The sequence below is a fragment of the Falco cherrug genome, chromosome 15 (assembly GCF_023634085.1).
Source record: "Falco cherrug isolate bFalChe1 chromosome 15, bFalChe1.pri, whole genome shotgun sequence".
In the NCBI taxonomy this organism is placed as follows: Eukaryota; Metazoa; Chordata; class Aves; order Falconiformes; family Falconidae; genus Falco; species Falco cherrug.
Window position 1 is genome coordinate 14,221,644 of NC_073711.1, and position 14,887 is coordinate 14,236,530.

Sequence of the window (14,887 nt, forward strand, 5' to 3'; positions counted from 1 at the left end):
TGGAACGAACAGGGTGGATTCAGCATGTGGGTCTGTTGGCAGCCTCTAAATAATTGCTGAGGAATGTTCGCAGGTTTGCCTTGGGTCGCAGAGCAGGTGACAGCGCTGAGGACTTGTTCTGGTGCATTGGGACACTGGAAACACGTGGCCCAGTGAACCAAGCTGGATGCGGCTGGAGACACACAAAGAATTGAGAGGTTGTTCCTGGAGCTCCCTCCCACTGTGGAATCTCTCATAAATCTTTGCTGTGTTCATGTTGCCACCTGTGCCTGTCCTACAGTCTTTGCCATAACATTACTGCAGGTATGCATGTTAGACCAGCCAACAATATAACAGTAAATGCGGTAACATTTAACATCCTCTCTGAGCAGCTCAAAATAAAGTAGCGCAATGCTGGCAGTTAAAGTCTACAGCTGTCATACACAGTGTTTTCTTTGCCCTTGCTCCCTTTGTGTCTCCAGGCTCTTTATAGACCCAATATTTAATGAGAGCACATAAAGGAAATCCGTATTCAGCTTCATTGGGGTCTTAAGCCCTCCTTGTCATTGGTTCAAGAAGAAAAATACTCCAAAGAAGCCATGGAGCTAACTCAGAGGTACAGCAGCACAGCAGGGTGAAGGGAGAGCTACGTGTTCTCCCTCATGCAGGGACCAAAAGAAGTCACTAACCACTTTCCTCTTCAGGGGGTGTCCACCTCGCTCCCCAGAGGGGCAGCCTGTTGCGCTGGCTTTTCACTCAGCGGCTCTGCAGGCTCCGGTCTTTATTCTCTGCCTGGCATGAAGCATTTACCTTCTCTGTAAACAAATTCATCCCATTTCTGTTGATGGAGGAAGCTGCTGTTCAGCCACACCATGGCAAAACACGCTTTATTTCCTCATATGATCTCACATAACAGCATGTACTGCTCTAAAGGCTGAACATGCTTGCAGGCATTTGTTTAGCACAGAGCTCATCCTGCAGAAGCACAGTGATTTTGCAATGTAGTGATTGTGCTTTCTGTGGTTGGGAAATACTGAAAGGCAAATTAAGAACCCCTATCCTGAAGCCATTTTGTGAGAGTGCTCTCTTGCTGTAGGCAATGCCTCGTTTCCTCGTTAGCCTCTTCAAGAAAGCTAAATGCTCCAATTAAACTATTATGTGCTGGTCTCTGCATTAGAAATCTCAATCCCATTAGATTTTTTATCATCCATGAAAGTCTCTTAAATGTTCCGTGATTCATCACAGTTTTCTGCTTCTGCAGCCCACTTGGCAGCAAAAGAACACACTCCTGGAGTGCGTGAGGAGGTGAGGCTCTGACTGCTTCTTTTGGATCTCACCTGGGAAAACCCAAGCAGAGAAGAGTAACTACTTTATTTTCACATCCTCTTCCCTTCTGTATTCTCTTGCGTATGTGAGTTGGATGAAAGGACATTGCGGTGGTTTGTGGGGTTTTTAGGCATAAAATACCATGTGTGCCTCCTTGGAGGTTGCTGTGTGGTTAAAACATTGTTCAAGGTTCAGGCTGCAAGCCAAGTTACAGATATTCAGTTCTAAATTCTAAACTGCGGTGAATGCATTCCAGTTAGGAAACAATGAGCTGTTTTGCAACGTTAATCTTAAAACGCTGCTGAACAAAGTTCTATAGATTTGCTTAATGGTTTTGGCTTTTTTTTTTTTTTGCTTTTGGTTAAGCTCTTATCTGATATAATGACATATCAGACCTTCCCTGAAAGAAGAAAGAGGCCACCTAGTGCTGAATTATAGGTGGTTGTAGAAAACTGTCTGCTTGGAAGGCATTAAAACGTAACTTCAGTGTAATAATAATACTATTTGTATTTAAATTTTTTAAAAGAGAAAGAGAGAGATATGCATTGAAAATCGGTTTAAAATTGGCTGTATTTTAAAAAGTTCAGCATGTCTATTTTACGGGTGGATCTACTGCTTATCATAAAAAAGAGTGAGATTTGGCAGTCTTTAAGGTACTGAAAGTTCAGCCTAGCACTTGGAAGACAACCAGTTCCACTCTGTTATAAGTAACTGTACTGACACAAAAAAATTCTACATAGCAGTAAAGGGTAAAACAGAAGGCAAGGTAAGATTCCGTCTGAGATTTCTCATTGATGCAATCAGCTTTGTTCTGCGTTTGAGGCATTTTGCTGCAGGCATAAAGTGTTGTTTTCCAGATTAGATGGGACGAGCAAAAATAATAATTTTTGTAAAGTTTCATAACTTTAGAGGAAAAAACACATTTAGAGGACTGCATGTGACAAACTACACAGATATGAATATTACTTTATAACTAAATTAAATATTTAATATGTTTGGAAAATGCTGTGGCACTTTCACGTGGCAATTCAAGCCCTTTTACGTATTTCAGTAGAAACCTTGAACCGGCACCTATGTGGGTATTAAATTAATTTCAGAGCAAAGCAGTTTATTTTCTACTTGCTGGAATCTGTGTTGGTCATAACTTCATAGGAACAGAAGCCCTCAGTGCCAGGCTTCAATGCCTCCCAGTTATTTGGCTCGTACAAAGTCTGTCCCAGGTGTGCTGTTAGATATGTTCTCTGTTTGTGAACAGACAGTTCACATAGGCTGGTGTGAGCTTAGGTTTTTCTCTATGCATGTCTAGTATCTGAAATTCCAAGATTTTAAGACAGGAGGGATGTTTATAATTGTATACTCTTATCTCCTGCACAGGAGTCTGGTGAATTAAATCTTACTTCAGTCAGGGCTTGTGGTTGAACCTGATCAGTGGTTTTCTACCTCTTTGAATATAGGAATCCTAAAAAAAAGACCAACCAAAAACCAAAAAGTCTTACAAAAGTGCAAGCCCAAGAGAGTACTAGCAGGCTGTTTTATAATTGTTCTTGGTAGACCCTTAGAAGTATCCCACTGGTCCGCAGGGATCATGGACAAAAGACTGCAAACCACTGAGCTGTGTTTTCCAACAGATTGGAAAATCATGAGGTATGTGACTGAATATGATTTTAGCATGCTGAAAATAAATGTGCATGTGCCAAAGTGTACACATGCAAACTCACATGCTCTTAAGTCAAAAGCTAGCACTGCTGATCCTCTTGTGTCTACAGAGTAGTGCCTCCATCCATGAGCCATCGATACCAGTATTGTTTACAAACCAGTTAGGTTGATCGTGGGGAAGGAAAACACATAACTGCATGGAAGTCATCAAAAACTGTCAGAAAATATTTCAGGTAAACACAGCATTTGCTGGTGATGATCTATCTGGTAGGAAATCTTGGTGGTGGTTCATTAACTTTGAAGCCAGCAGCAGACTGTTTCTTCACGTTCCCTTCCAAAACACAGTCCAGGAGCAGTGCACTATAATTAGAGACTGCAAATGGTGTGTTCTATAATTAGAGACTGCAAATGGTGTGTTTGACAGCGTGTTCATTGCAGTGAGTGGTCCCTCCTCTGGGGAACTTCTGGGCTGCAACTGAGTAGTGGAGTCCTCTTTTCAATGTGTACAGCCACAAGCAGCAAATTTGCTGTGTCTTGTACCTTTAACAAAAGATGTTTCTTCCTTTTATTTATTAAGTAAATAAATACCACCTGGTAGGTTTATCAGCAGCTCTCTTTTCTTTCAAAGTGCTAACTTCTGCCTGCAGAGTCCTCCAGTGGTTTCTGTCTTGTGCAATTAAGGAAATGGTCATAAACCCTGAAAACAGAAGAACTGAAGGAATGCTCCAGAGCTTTTCTGATAAGCTCCAAAATTCCGTGGTAGTATTAATGTCTTAACTTTCCAAACCTGAAGAAATTATATAGGTAAAAATTGCACACAGAATGAATACACAGAGACAAAAATGTCATATCTCAGCCAAGAGGGGACATTCTTCTGTAAGGTTCTTTTTAACAAGATACTACCAGATTCTTTGCCATTTCCAACAAAAACTAAACCTAATATTGAGAAATCTGATGCTTCCCATAATATTCACTGCAATAACTCCTGATGAAAGAGAGAAGCACCTAAAGCTTCATTTTGTTTTCCCTTTTCCCCCTTTGCTTTTGTGCCAGCCTACTGAAGCCATCTTTTAAAAGCTGTCAGATCAGTGTTTCAGAGCTGAACCTGACTGTCCTTGCCCTAAGTAGGCCTGGAGTCAGTCATCCTCGTTAGTAATGATCTCATCGATTCTACTTCTCTTTTTTTTTTAAGCTTACCTTTTCTGTTTTGCAAGTCTCTGACCATCTCTACTCATGCATCTTCCTATCTGGCTCTACAGCTCTTAACAGTTTTAGCACTGCATTCCTTGGAGCTGAAGTTAGATTTTGTGTCTGATTTTACTTGTTGTTTGTCTCCTGTGCCATGGATATTTTCTTTCTCCTGACCTTCCTTGGTTTCAGTAGAACTGGTTAATCTTTATTTTTGTTTTCCTTCTGATAGAAAACATGTTTTGCTGAGTGATTTTATTTTTAAACACAGCAAGTTGCATATGAGTCAGACCCAAGAGCTGTTATTTACATTGAGTTTCTTCCAAGTTTGGTAACCTTGTCCTCTTTCTTCTCTCAAACCCCATCACACAACTGACCAGAGTAGTGCTGTGATGCTTGTGGCATCAATAACTGTTACAGAACTTAATACAGGAATCCTCCTGTATTAAATAAGCTTGCATATCACCTCCTTCAACCGTCAGAGTTCTTGATTTACAAAGTGGGAAGCTATGGCTTCTTCCTTTCCTTCAGTTCCTTCCATTATTTCAGCATCAGAAACTGAAGTTTCTTTCTGTTGGGAATGCTTGGTAATACCAGTAAAGCCAGTAAGTCTTCTTTCAGAAGAAAGGGTGTGGGTGAGCTACCAAGGCACCTTTACCTCCAGCATCAAACCATCTTTCTCTGTCTTCCGATACATATATAAGGGGGTTGTAACTACAAAAAAGCATATAAGAGCTTCCTCAGAGAAGAGGATCCACTCCAAAAGACTTGTAATGGGAATTTTTTTACTTTTTAGCAAATACATTTCTCTAAACTACTGCAGTGAGATAAATGGAAGGAAAAATCTAAATCAACCATCTACTGATTATGCCTGCATCTAAATATGTACCAGGCTCTGTACTAGAGAAGAAGACACCTCCACAGAGGATCTTTCTTTAATTCCTCCTAATTTTCTGGGTGTCTGTTGGTTGGTTGATTTTGGGTTTGTTTGTTTTTTTTTTAAATCACTGCACGATGTAGGAAACCTACAGGCATTTGTCCAAGATTTTTAATCTGATATCTTTCTAAGGGTCAGCTCTTTTTTTCATATTTTCTGAATATTTTGTGTGAGTCATAAAAAGCAGCTATTTGCGTAGGTGTAACTCTGTGGGTCCCTGCACAGAATCTGCACAGAAAACCTACACACACACACACACACACACCCCCAAACTTATGCCATGAAAAACCTGTGACGTACTTCCTGAGGAACTGGTCAAGTATGGCTTCAGTGTAATCCTCTAAACTTTTTGCTGCAGGCCTTAACCTTCTAAGCAGGGATTTCTCTGATTCTCAGTAATGTGCTTTGGTGTGCCATCCAACAGTCAGTGATAGTGCTCCTTTTTCTTTCTCCCACCAGGAGGCAGGTCAGAGGTTTTACTGTCTTGTGGCTTTGATGGGAGGGAAACGGTTGCTGGAAGCACCTGGGGATGGTGGACGATGGGGCAGGGATGGGGACAGGGGGCAGAAAAGCTGCTGTTGTATTTACTTTGGGATGAATGGATGGAAAGAGACTGGTCAGTGCTTTGTTTTTAATCTGAGAGCTAACGGGTATCTGGTTTTGTTACAATTCCTTGGAAGCTTTGTCTCGTACCACCACACAATTTTCCCTATTGAACAACAGTTTTGTTGGTACTCTGGAGCTTAACTACCTTGGAAAGGTCCAGCTGGAGCATAGGGCAACCACAGGGCCAGGGACTGCAAATTCGACATCCACCTCCAGCTGTTCAGTGGTGAGATCTGCTCGGAGCAGTTTGGAGGGGATGACACTCTGTGGTCCATGCCTGGCTGCTGCGCTGTGCTCCACTGGGAGGTCTCCAACACCAGTTAAGGAGAACTGTGCTCACCATCCCTGGTGCTGGGAAAGCAGAGCTCATTCTGATCAGACCCTGTGTGTTTCCTAGACCAGCCCCAGATGAGTGGGGACACTCCATAGCAGCCATGGGAAGTCAAAGGAGGTGCTGTGGGTGCTTGTTAGTTGAGCAGTCTGAGAGGAGAAGCCTTTAAAGGAAGGACTCTCCTGCATAGGAGGAAAATTGTCCATGTTCTTCCCACTGTTGCCTTCCAGTGGGGAGGTGACCATGGCTCGGCGCTCTCGGGGCATGCCACACCACACCGTACCACAGCCAGGAGACGTGACATCGCATGCAGCCCATAGGGGTGGGCTCCAGCCTGGTGGGAGCAGGCTGCGGGGTTCTGAATTTCCTGACGTGCAGGGCCAGGGGGGAGTCCTAAGAGGGGGTGAGTATGGTGGGATGGTGGCCTGGGAAGGACGAGGAAGTCTCAGTCTCGCCTTTACTTTCTGCTTCAGCAGAAACACCTTTATCTCCTCCGGTGAAATCCTCCTCTCCTTCCTCCACCCTTCCAGTGAGGTCACTGTAGCTGAGGAATGTGTACATGAGTTTTGGGAGGGAGAAGAACACCCCCCTCCCACACTCAAATATAGCCCTTAGAGCCTACACTGTCCTAAGAGCATGTCATCTGCTGGCATCATGATAATTTAATGAAAGATTAAACAGTATCTTCTGTTCATAGTACTCCTCCCCAGTCTAGTCTGTGTCTGCTGCCTGCTCCTGGGAGGCTGCCAGAAGTTCAGCTTTGTTGTCTTGAAGGGCTGCAGAGTCCACGGACATTCCCCTTGTACAGGGTCTTGATATTTTCACCCCCAGCGTGAGCCCTGAGCAGGCACCAGGGAGCAAGCTGGCAGCTGGGCTTTTGCTTTCAGACACCGTTCTGCAAGTGCGTGCCAGCATCCTACAGCTGATCATGTATCTGCTCCCAGCCTGCGCCTGGAATTACAAATTCCAGGGCGGATTGGTTGGTGGGTGAGGGGAGGAGAGAGGTTAAGGAGATGTAGCTTTTGGTCATCATACAGTGGAGAGCATTTGCCTCTTTCCTCACTGCGCTCAGACTCTGGAAGGGCTGTAGCAGCGGCTCTGGGCTCTGGAGGATGGAGGAACACACACAACTATACGTACAGCTTTCTGGAATAAACACACATAATCTTTAATACTGTATTAGTCCTGCTGATAAACAGGTTCAAGGTCTTGAGTTGCTCTGCACCGCATAATGCTACACAAGGATAATCTCAGGTTAGATAAGCAATTTAGTAGTTATCCCATTTTTATATAGGAGGAAACAAAAAGTTGAAATTGCCCTCTCAAACCATGTGTCTGCATTCCAGGCGTATCCCAGCCTCCCACAGGCTCCCTGATAGCTGTGGGTGAGAAAGGAGATGGAAACTGGTGAGCACTGAGTCTGTGTCACACTCAGGATGGATGTTTGTAGCTTTGAGTGCCCTGTTCTGTCTGGCAAACTCTACGATCTCTGCTTTAAAATCTGGAAGAATGCACTACAGGCCATGAGAAAGTGAAATGATGCCAGTAATTCCATTTATCTCACCTGCTTTTACAACGTAAGAAAAAAAGAAAATTTGTCTGTCTAGAAATTATGAGAATTCTTTTCTTTGGAATCATTATGAAAAGCTGAATTTTTTTTAGTTTATGATAGTAAAGTATTTCTGATAGATTTTACTTCCAAAAGGTCAAAACAACCTGATTAAAATGATCTTTTTCACTTGATCAAGGCATTTCATGACTTTATCATAGCAGCAATGTTAAAAGCGAGATTTTTAATTCTATTGGACTGAAAGCAACATTAAAATTGAAACAAAGTATTTCTGTAGAAAACAGACACAAAATTAATGCTGCCAAAGACCCATTACACAACTCTGCCAAGTTACTGCTTTTTTGGGGAGAATTGTTCTGTGGGTAAATTTCCAGCCAGTTCTAACAGCAATTGCAAGAATGAGACTGGTGGGCTTTTTCCATCATTCCGAAGCCTCTAAGGCAAGTAATTTTTATAGGAACATAAAATTAGAGGCATCTTTTAACAAGAAGTGCCACAGCTTTTCACAGCGATGTGTAAATACAAACAGAAAATTATGAAGCAAGTAGAACATTTAGTTCGGAGGATCTAGTTTGGCCACTGCCGATTATTTTTAGAGTAGTTTCTGAATTCACCCTTGACACTATCCGTGGGCACGGTGTTCCCGGGAGCTGTCTGTGCCCCTGTGGGAAGGGCAGATGATGGGTTTCTCTGCAGCAGTTGTCATCTGCAATTGCCTTGGACCAGGTCATGTGCCTGTAGGGCCAGAGCGACTGTTTCGGTATTCCCCGTGGGAACACTCGGACTGTCTTTTCCTGCAGGTGATGAAATCCTGATCCTGCAGTGCCAGTTCTGTTTGCAGCTTCCTAGTGTGTGCTTTTGGTTGCTGTTCCCTGGCCTGTAGGTCATCTCCACTGAATCACATCAGGTTATTGCTACACTGGGGAATTCCAGCTCTCAAGAGAGCAAATAGTTCTGAACTGACAGCTATTTCTAGTCTTTTTCCCCATTTGTTTCCTGGAATCCCTCACCTGGCTCACTCCCCAGCTTTGGCATTCAGTCTTGGTTATCTGTGACCTTTAGAAGTATTTCCTTGCCAAAAGTCAAGCCACATTCTCTTTACCAGTTCAGTTAACTATTTCTTTGGTCAATGTAGCCCTTTACATGGTCAGTAGTGATTATAAGTTTTGTTTTAGGCTGCTTTCTGCTCATGACTGTGTACATGGCTCATGGCTTCCTACAATATTCTAGATCAAATATGATTCTCTACCAAATTTCCAGCCTAATCAACATATTATATGGAAGGACACTCACTTTACCTAAAACAGACTAAAACTTAGCCCCGAGCTCTGGGTTGCAGTTCAGAGCTCTGATGCTGAATTTGTCTGGTAGCTCCACTGCTGAACTTGACCTTGTTTCCTAGATAAACTGGGAAAAAAAAATTTCCTAGATTTTTCAGATAAACTGCCTTCCCAATAACATTTCAGCCCTTCAGAGAATTAATAAGGGAGCTTATAGTCTTTCCTCTCTGTGCAGTCCCAAGAACAGCCTTTTAATCCAAAGCTTTGCTTTATAGTCCTGACAGCCATCCTAATGAATCTGGACATATATTGGAGTGCTTTCAAGGCAAAAAGGGAGCATTATACCTAAGCAATCATAAAAACTCTACTCAGTAAACTTTGGAACACTGATGGATTTCTTTTTTTACTCATTATTTAACTCAGAAAACTGTACAGATAGACTTTCAGAAGATGTTCAATGTAAGGAAATACTGCTGTATTAGTAATGAGTACACAACGTGTTCACAACATACTCACAAATCATCACGCTGTCTTTATGTGAAGAGCAAGTACTCAGTGGCAAAGTACACTTTGGTCTGAGAGCTGAAATACAGGTAGTCCTCACTGTTACCAGCAACCGAAAGGTCTATACGCACGTAAGACCCAGGTGGAAGAGTGGACATTGCATCACAAGAAAGAAGGGGTTTTCATTAGGTTTTGCACAATATATAAGAGTTTTCACAGATTGTTAATCATTGCTTGAACAAATTGTTCATTGTGTAAGGTCATGCTCAGTCTCATTGCCTAGTTTAGCTCTCTACCTTCAGCAAAAATGAAATACATTTTTTTAATTTTACTAAATCTTAAGAATTTTCATCTTACTACTAATAAGAAGCAGTACCTTTGCATTAGAATGAGATATTGACACTGAAGCTACTAGGAGCTTTTACCCATTAAGCTGATTGTGCTGCTGGATTCCCGGTCCATGGTGAGTGTTGTACGTGGCTAATGGGGCTGACCTCCAGGTACCTCATGATGTGGTCAGGGTCTTCTACCTGAGAGGTTTGTTTCTGATGATGTTGCTGTCAGAGATTGTCCCAGTCAGAAAGCCTATACCTTGAGAATCCTATGGCATAAAATTTGGGAGGGTTATAATTAACAATGAACTTAATGACTAACTAAGCTTGACAGCAATGAAAACTTCCTGATTAAGAGCGCTGTAGCAGCTTATACAAGACATTTCTCTTTGTTTACACATTCTACTCTCAACGGTGTGTCTGTGATCTCATGATTTTGATGGTGCTTCAAACATTCTTTGTATTGCCTTGATCTCACCGTTGAAGTTCGTGTAACACTTTCCCTCCTATATGTACATACAATACAAACAAAAATCGTCAGAAGCAGAAACGGAACTAAAAGAGCAAACAATTAAACTCCTATAACTGATGTTGTTACATTTAGTAAGACGAGATTGAGATGCATACCAGTCTTGACCTAAATGCCACAGTGATGGTGATGAAAGGCAGTGCCAGAACGGGTGCCACTCCCACATGAGCTGACACTGAACACTGCCAGGTGGTCCCACAGCCTCTGTGCTTGTGGTGAACCTGCTTCTGCTGTCCGTGTTTCTTTAGCAGCACAAACGGAAAGATATCTTCCTTCCTTACAAGAATGCTTTTTCATCAACTGCACTGTCACTGCTGAGGTGTCAGAGAATGCAGCATTTGATGTTTGATTGATAGAATTGATATTGTTTTTTTTATTTGATTTGATATTGATTGATAGAATTGATAGCAATTGACAGAAAATACATCAGCATTTTCTAAAAAATAGGCAATAAGCACCCCAACACATGTATGTCCTTTCAAAGTCCTTATATCCTTAGATGATAATTGGGCTGCAGTTCTTGCAAAAACAAGCTTTCATCTGAGAAGTTCAGGATAATTGTTTTGTTTGGGTTTTTTTGAGTGGAAAGTGTCTTTTATTGGCTGGTTTAAGAACCTGGCAGGAGCTGGGAGTAAAACACTTTAGCAGTTGCACAGTACCTTCCTTTTTTGAAGTGCTTTACAACACTAGGTCCTTCCCCTGGATTTTATTCCCCCTCTCCTAGCTGACCCACCACTCTGACTGAATGTCTGCTCTGCTGCAAATCAGTTTTCCTGGCTGGGTCTGTTTCATGGTGTCTGCCTTTAAACAGCATGCCCAGCAAGCTCTCGGGGACCAGCATCATCCCTCAGCACATCTGGCACATGGTCTGAGTCTCTTTGACCACCAAATTTCATGATTTTCAAAACATACCAATCAAATAGCAATAAAATAAAATTATGAAATCCTACCCTACTTCTTTATAGCTGGAGTTATCTGAAGTTAAACCTTCTAATAACCTGCATGAATTAGTGGCAAATACAGGGACAGGGAATAGCATACGTGGAGAATGGGATGGGGAGACTTTCTGAGGGAAAGATGTCACAGGAAGGGACCTACTGCAGGGAGGGTCCTGCCTGTACTTTTCCTTGAGTATTACAAGTTTGTTGCACATAAAAGTGTAATAAGTGAGCCTTGTGTTGCTCTGGCAAGGGAACTGTGCTTGGCTCTCTCATCTCAGTGTGTATATCTGCTATCTGACATTGTTCTGATTTGGATTCTTTGGTAGATGGTGATTCATACTTCAGAGGTTCTTGCACCTTGGTTACGCGTGACCTCGCGGTCCCTTTTCCTTCCAGGGATCCTAGCAGTGGCTGTGTGCTCTGACTGGTGTGAACAGCATTTCGCCACATGCTCACAGGCTGCGGTTGTCACCACGATACGGCTGGGTTTTCAGGTCAGTGCTGTTGGCACTGCAGAAACACATGCATGGAAAGTTTTTATCTATGCAAATAAAGGGATCCGCAGGGAAAGGGATGACTACTCCATGGCCAAGATAACGGAGCGTTTTGTGCCAGATATTATTTCCTCCACCAGGTGCCAACTTCTCAGCACTCTCAGGCAGCACCTGCTGTCCAGTCCGGCTCCTGAGCCCTCACTGCCAAGGTGGCCAAGTCCAGGCAGGCTGTAAATGAGAGACTGTAGCTTCAGTGGTGTCTGTATTCCAAAGTACATGACTTCCAAGGTCTTTTGTGTTTGGTATGATATTCATCATATTATTTTTCAATACGCAGCCTTTCTCCTGCAGCAGCAGTTAAGCTAATATTATAGGCCAATTATGTACAAAAAGAAACAGATTTCAATTGTGGTAAAACCTAGGACCAAATCAGGCCATAACAAGGGCAGTAAGAGAAGGAGAGACCAAAACAAAAGTGAAAAATGGTTGAAGTGGCACTGCTGGCACTTACAGAAGAACATTGCAGGTCTTTAAACGCAGTGCTGGGTGGGAAGAGGAGGCTGCTGGAAGGAGTGTAGGCTGTTTGACATAATTCCTTGTGTTAATCAACAGAGCATCTTCCTCTTATCTGAAAAGAAGGAAACAGCAAAAAAGACAGACCCAAGCCGCAGGTGAAGTCCCACCCTGCTTAAGTCAACAGAGTATCCTACTTTCTGTGAGCGTAGTCTCCCTAAACGCACGGGACTTTCTAGGCTGGTGGAAAGTTAGTGAGCTTGATAATTCTGTATCTTGAATCTTCATAAAATACTAGTCAGATCCCATTTGAAAACAACAGAAATCTCTATTTCCCACAGATCTTTCAGCATGTTCCTGCTGACTCTGGAGGCATTTCCCTTCAGGCAGTTGAGAGTTATTACAAGAATATATTGCCATTTGGAGTTTGAAAGAGGGAGCTATAGAAAGATAATCAAGTTGTTAAAGATGCTCACAATGTTGTCAAAACTTTATTTATATTGTGGGGTTGTCTTCCTAGATTGTCCTGAGTAGAATCCAAACTAATTTTACTAATTTACTACTGATTTTAAGTCTTGCTTTCAGACTTGGACTGCTGGGATGGGCTTCCAATTTTACAAAGTTGAATCTAATTCTCAGCACTGTAATCTCTGTTTGACTCAAATTTGAACATCATCTTTTTACCCATTTTTTAAAGGAAAAGTGAATACAACTAAGCTAGAAAGAAATAGAAGCGAGTTTGTATTGAAGTGCTGAATGCACACAGAATGAGCTGTGAGAAACACACACTTCCACACTTGTTACTACAGCTATAGCCTAGCCCTCGTGAGGTTGTGTCTCTGAACGGGACGAAATACCGGACTTCTGCAAGAATTGTTATTATGACACTGTTTTCTTCACCTGCAGAGTACCTTTATTGCGGAAAGATGCCCCGTTAAAACAGGTGACTGCATTTGAACAGGGGTCTGTAATGATTTCATGATTTTCAAAACAACATTAATAAAAAATAATTGAAACTGAGAACCAAAAAATTCTGTTGGACATTAGAAAATACAATTATATGGAAAGTTAGCTAAGAAAAAAACCCAAGTCAGATAAAGCAAGACATCGACTTTAACTACACTAGCTCAATACTTTTGGAGTGGTGGAAGTATTAATGACTATGACAGATGAAGCTATAACTTAAGACGTGCTACAAATTAGAAGCAGATGTTCACACCAGCTTGCCACAGGATGTTACCAGATAAAAATAGAGTTCATGTCTAATAAAGGCAAGCTTGGTTTTATAGCTTTTTTTTTAACTTCATCATCATTAAATTAACATCAGAAGTGACCAATAAACAATAACAGTTAATATGGGCTTGCTCAGACAGCATCCAAGATAGTCAAGGATGTTTTCTGGTGGAAAATGACAACTCAAAATTCAGTGGAGAATTTAATTTTTCTGTTTTCCACACAAGAGACCCAAAAACAATTTTCACTGCTAGTTGAACTAGTATTGCCATTACTTTTGATTTCTTTTGTCTGCTAGCTTGAATAAGGTTATTTAGCTTTAAAAAAATATTAGTTTTAATTCAAAGCCAAAGTTTTCGGTGTTTTTTTAAACAAATGTCTAATATTTTTGCCTTAGGAAAAGAGATGTAAAAATTCTTTACCTGTCCAAGATTACCAACAGGACAGAACGGTGCAAACCGGTACAGCCCTCCTCCCAGCCTTTGTCACCCAGAGCTGAGGGGTCAGAACTGAGCACCCAGAACTGAAGGGCCAAGAGCTGCCTCTTGTGCCAAGAGTGGGGACTGAGCCAACTGTCCTGTTGTGCTTTTACTGCCAGGGACTGGAGATGCATAATAAAAACTTGCAGTTAGCAATGCAGCACATTCCTCCTTACCGAGCTTGAGTATTTCTTCTTGTTGCAGTGTCAGACTTGGTCTTGTTTTCAGCTTTTGCTTTGAAGGCTGGCCCAGCCCTGCGCTGTGTGTGAGTGTTTCACAAGGCTTTGCTGACCTGATGCCCAGACCTTTGCAGTCTGACGATGTTACCTGCCTTTCTAAAGTTTTCACTGGTTAGCCTTTACTCTGGGACTGCTGCAGGTGGAACTATGCTCTAATCCATTTATGCTGCCTTCCTACTCGTAAGTCTATGGGAGGAGAGGGTTCGGTAAATGTTTTGACTAAACTCCTTTTGGGTAAAGCAGAGAAGGGAAGGTTATCTTGGGTTATATTTGTACCTGAACTGCAGTCACTTCTATGTAAATAAATTACCTTCCGCAATGCCCAGCCAAGTAACTTTAAGGAAAGTTTTTAAAAAAGCCCTCACACCTTTGAAACAAACCAGCCAGAAAACAAAAACAGAGCCAAACAATTGATAGTATCTGGGAGTTGCCTCTTTACACAGCTCCGTGACGGGTATTAAAGCTTCCTACATTGCAACCTGCCAAGGCTTTGCAGCATGATATGTGGTTCTGGGAATCTGTGAGTAGCAAAAAGCAAAGCGGGGACACAGCAGGAGGTGTGCTGTGTGCATTTAACGCCTTCGTATGGGGGTCTCTCTTGTTACATGAGCTGGTGAGCATGAACAAATACAGCTCATGGCACAGTGGAACTGATATTCCTAACTAGGCATCCCTGTGCCTCCATCCCTTCCTTTTCTGAGTATTTTAACTCATGAGAACTGCAATGTGTGTGGCAGTGATGGCTGTAGC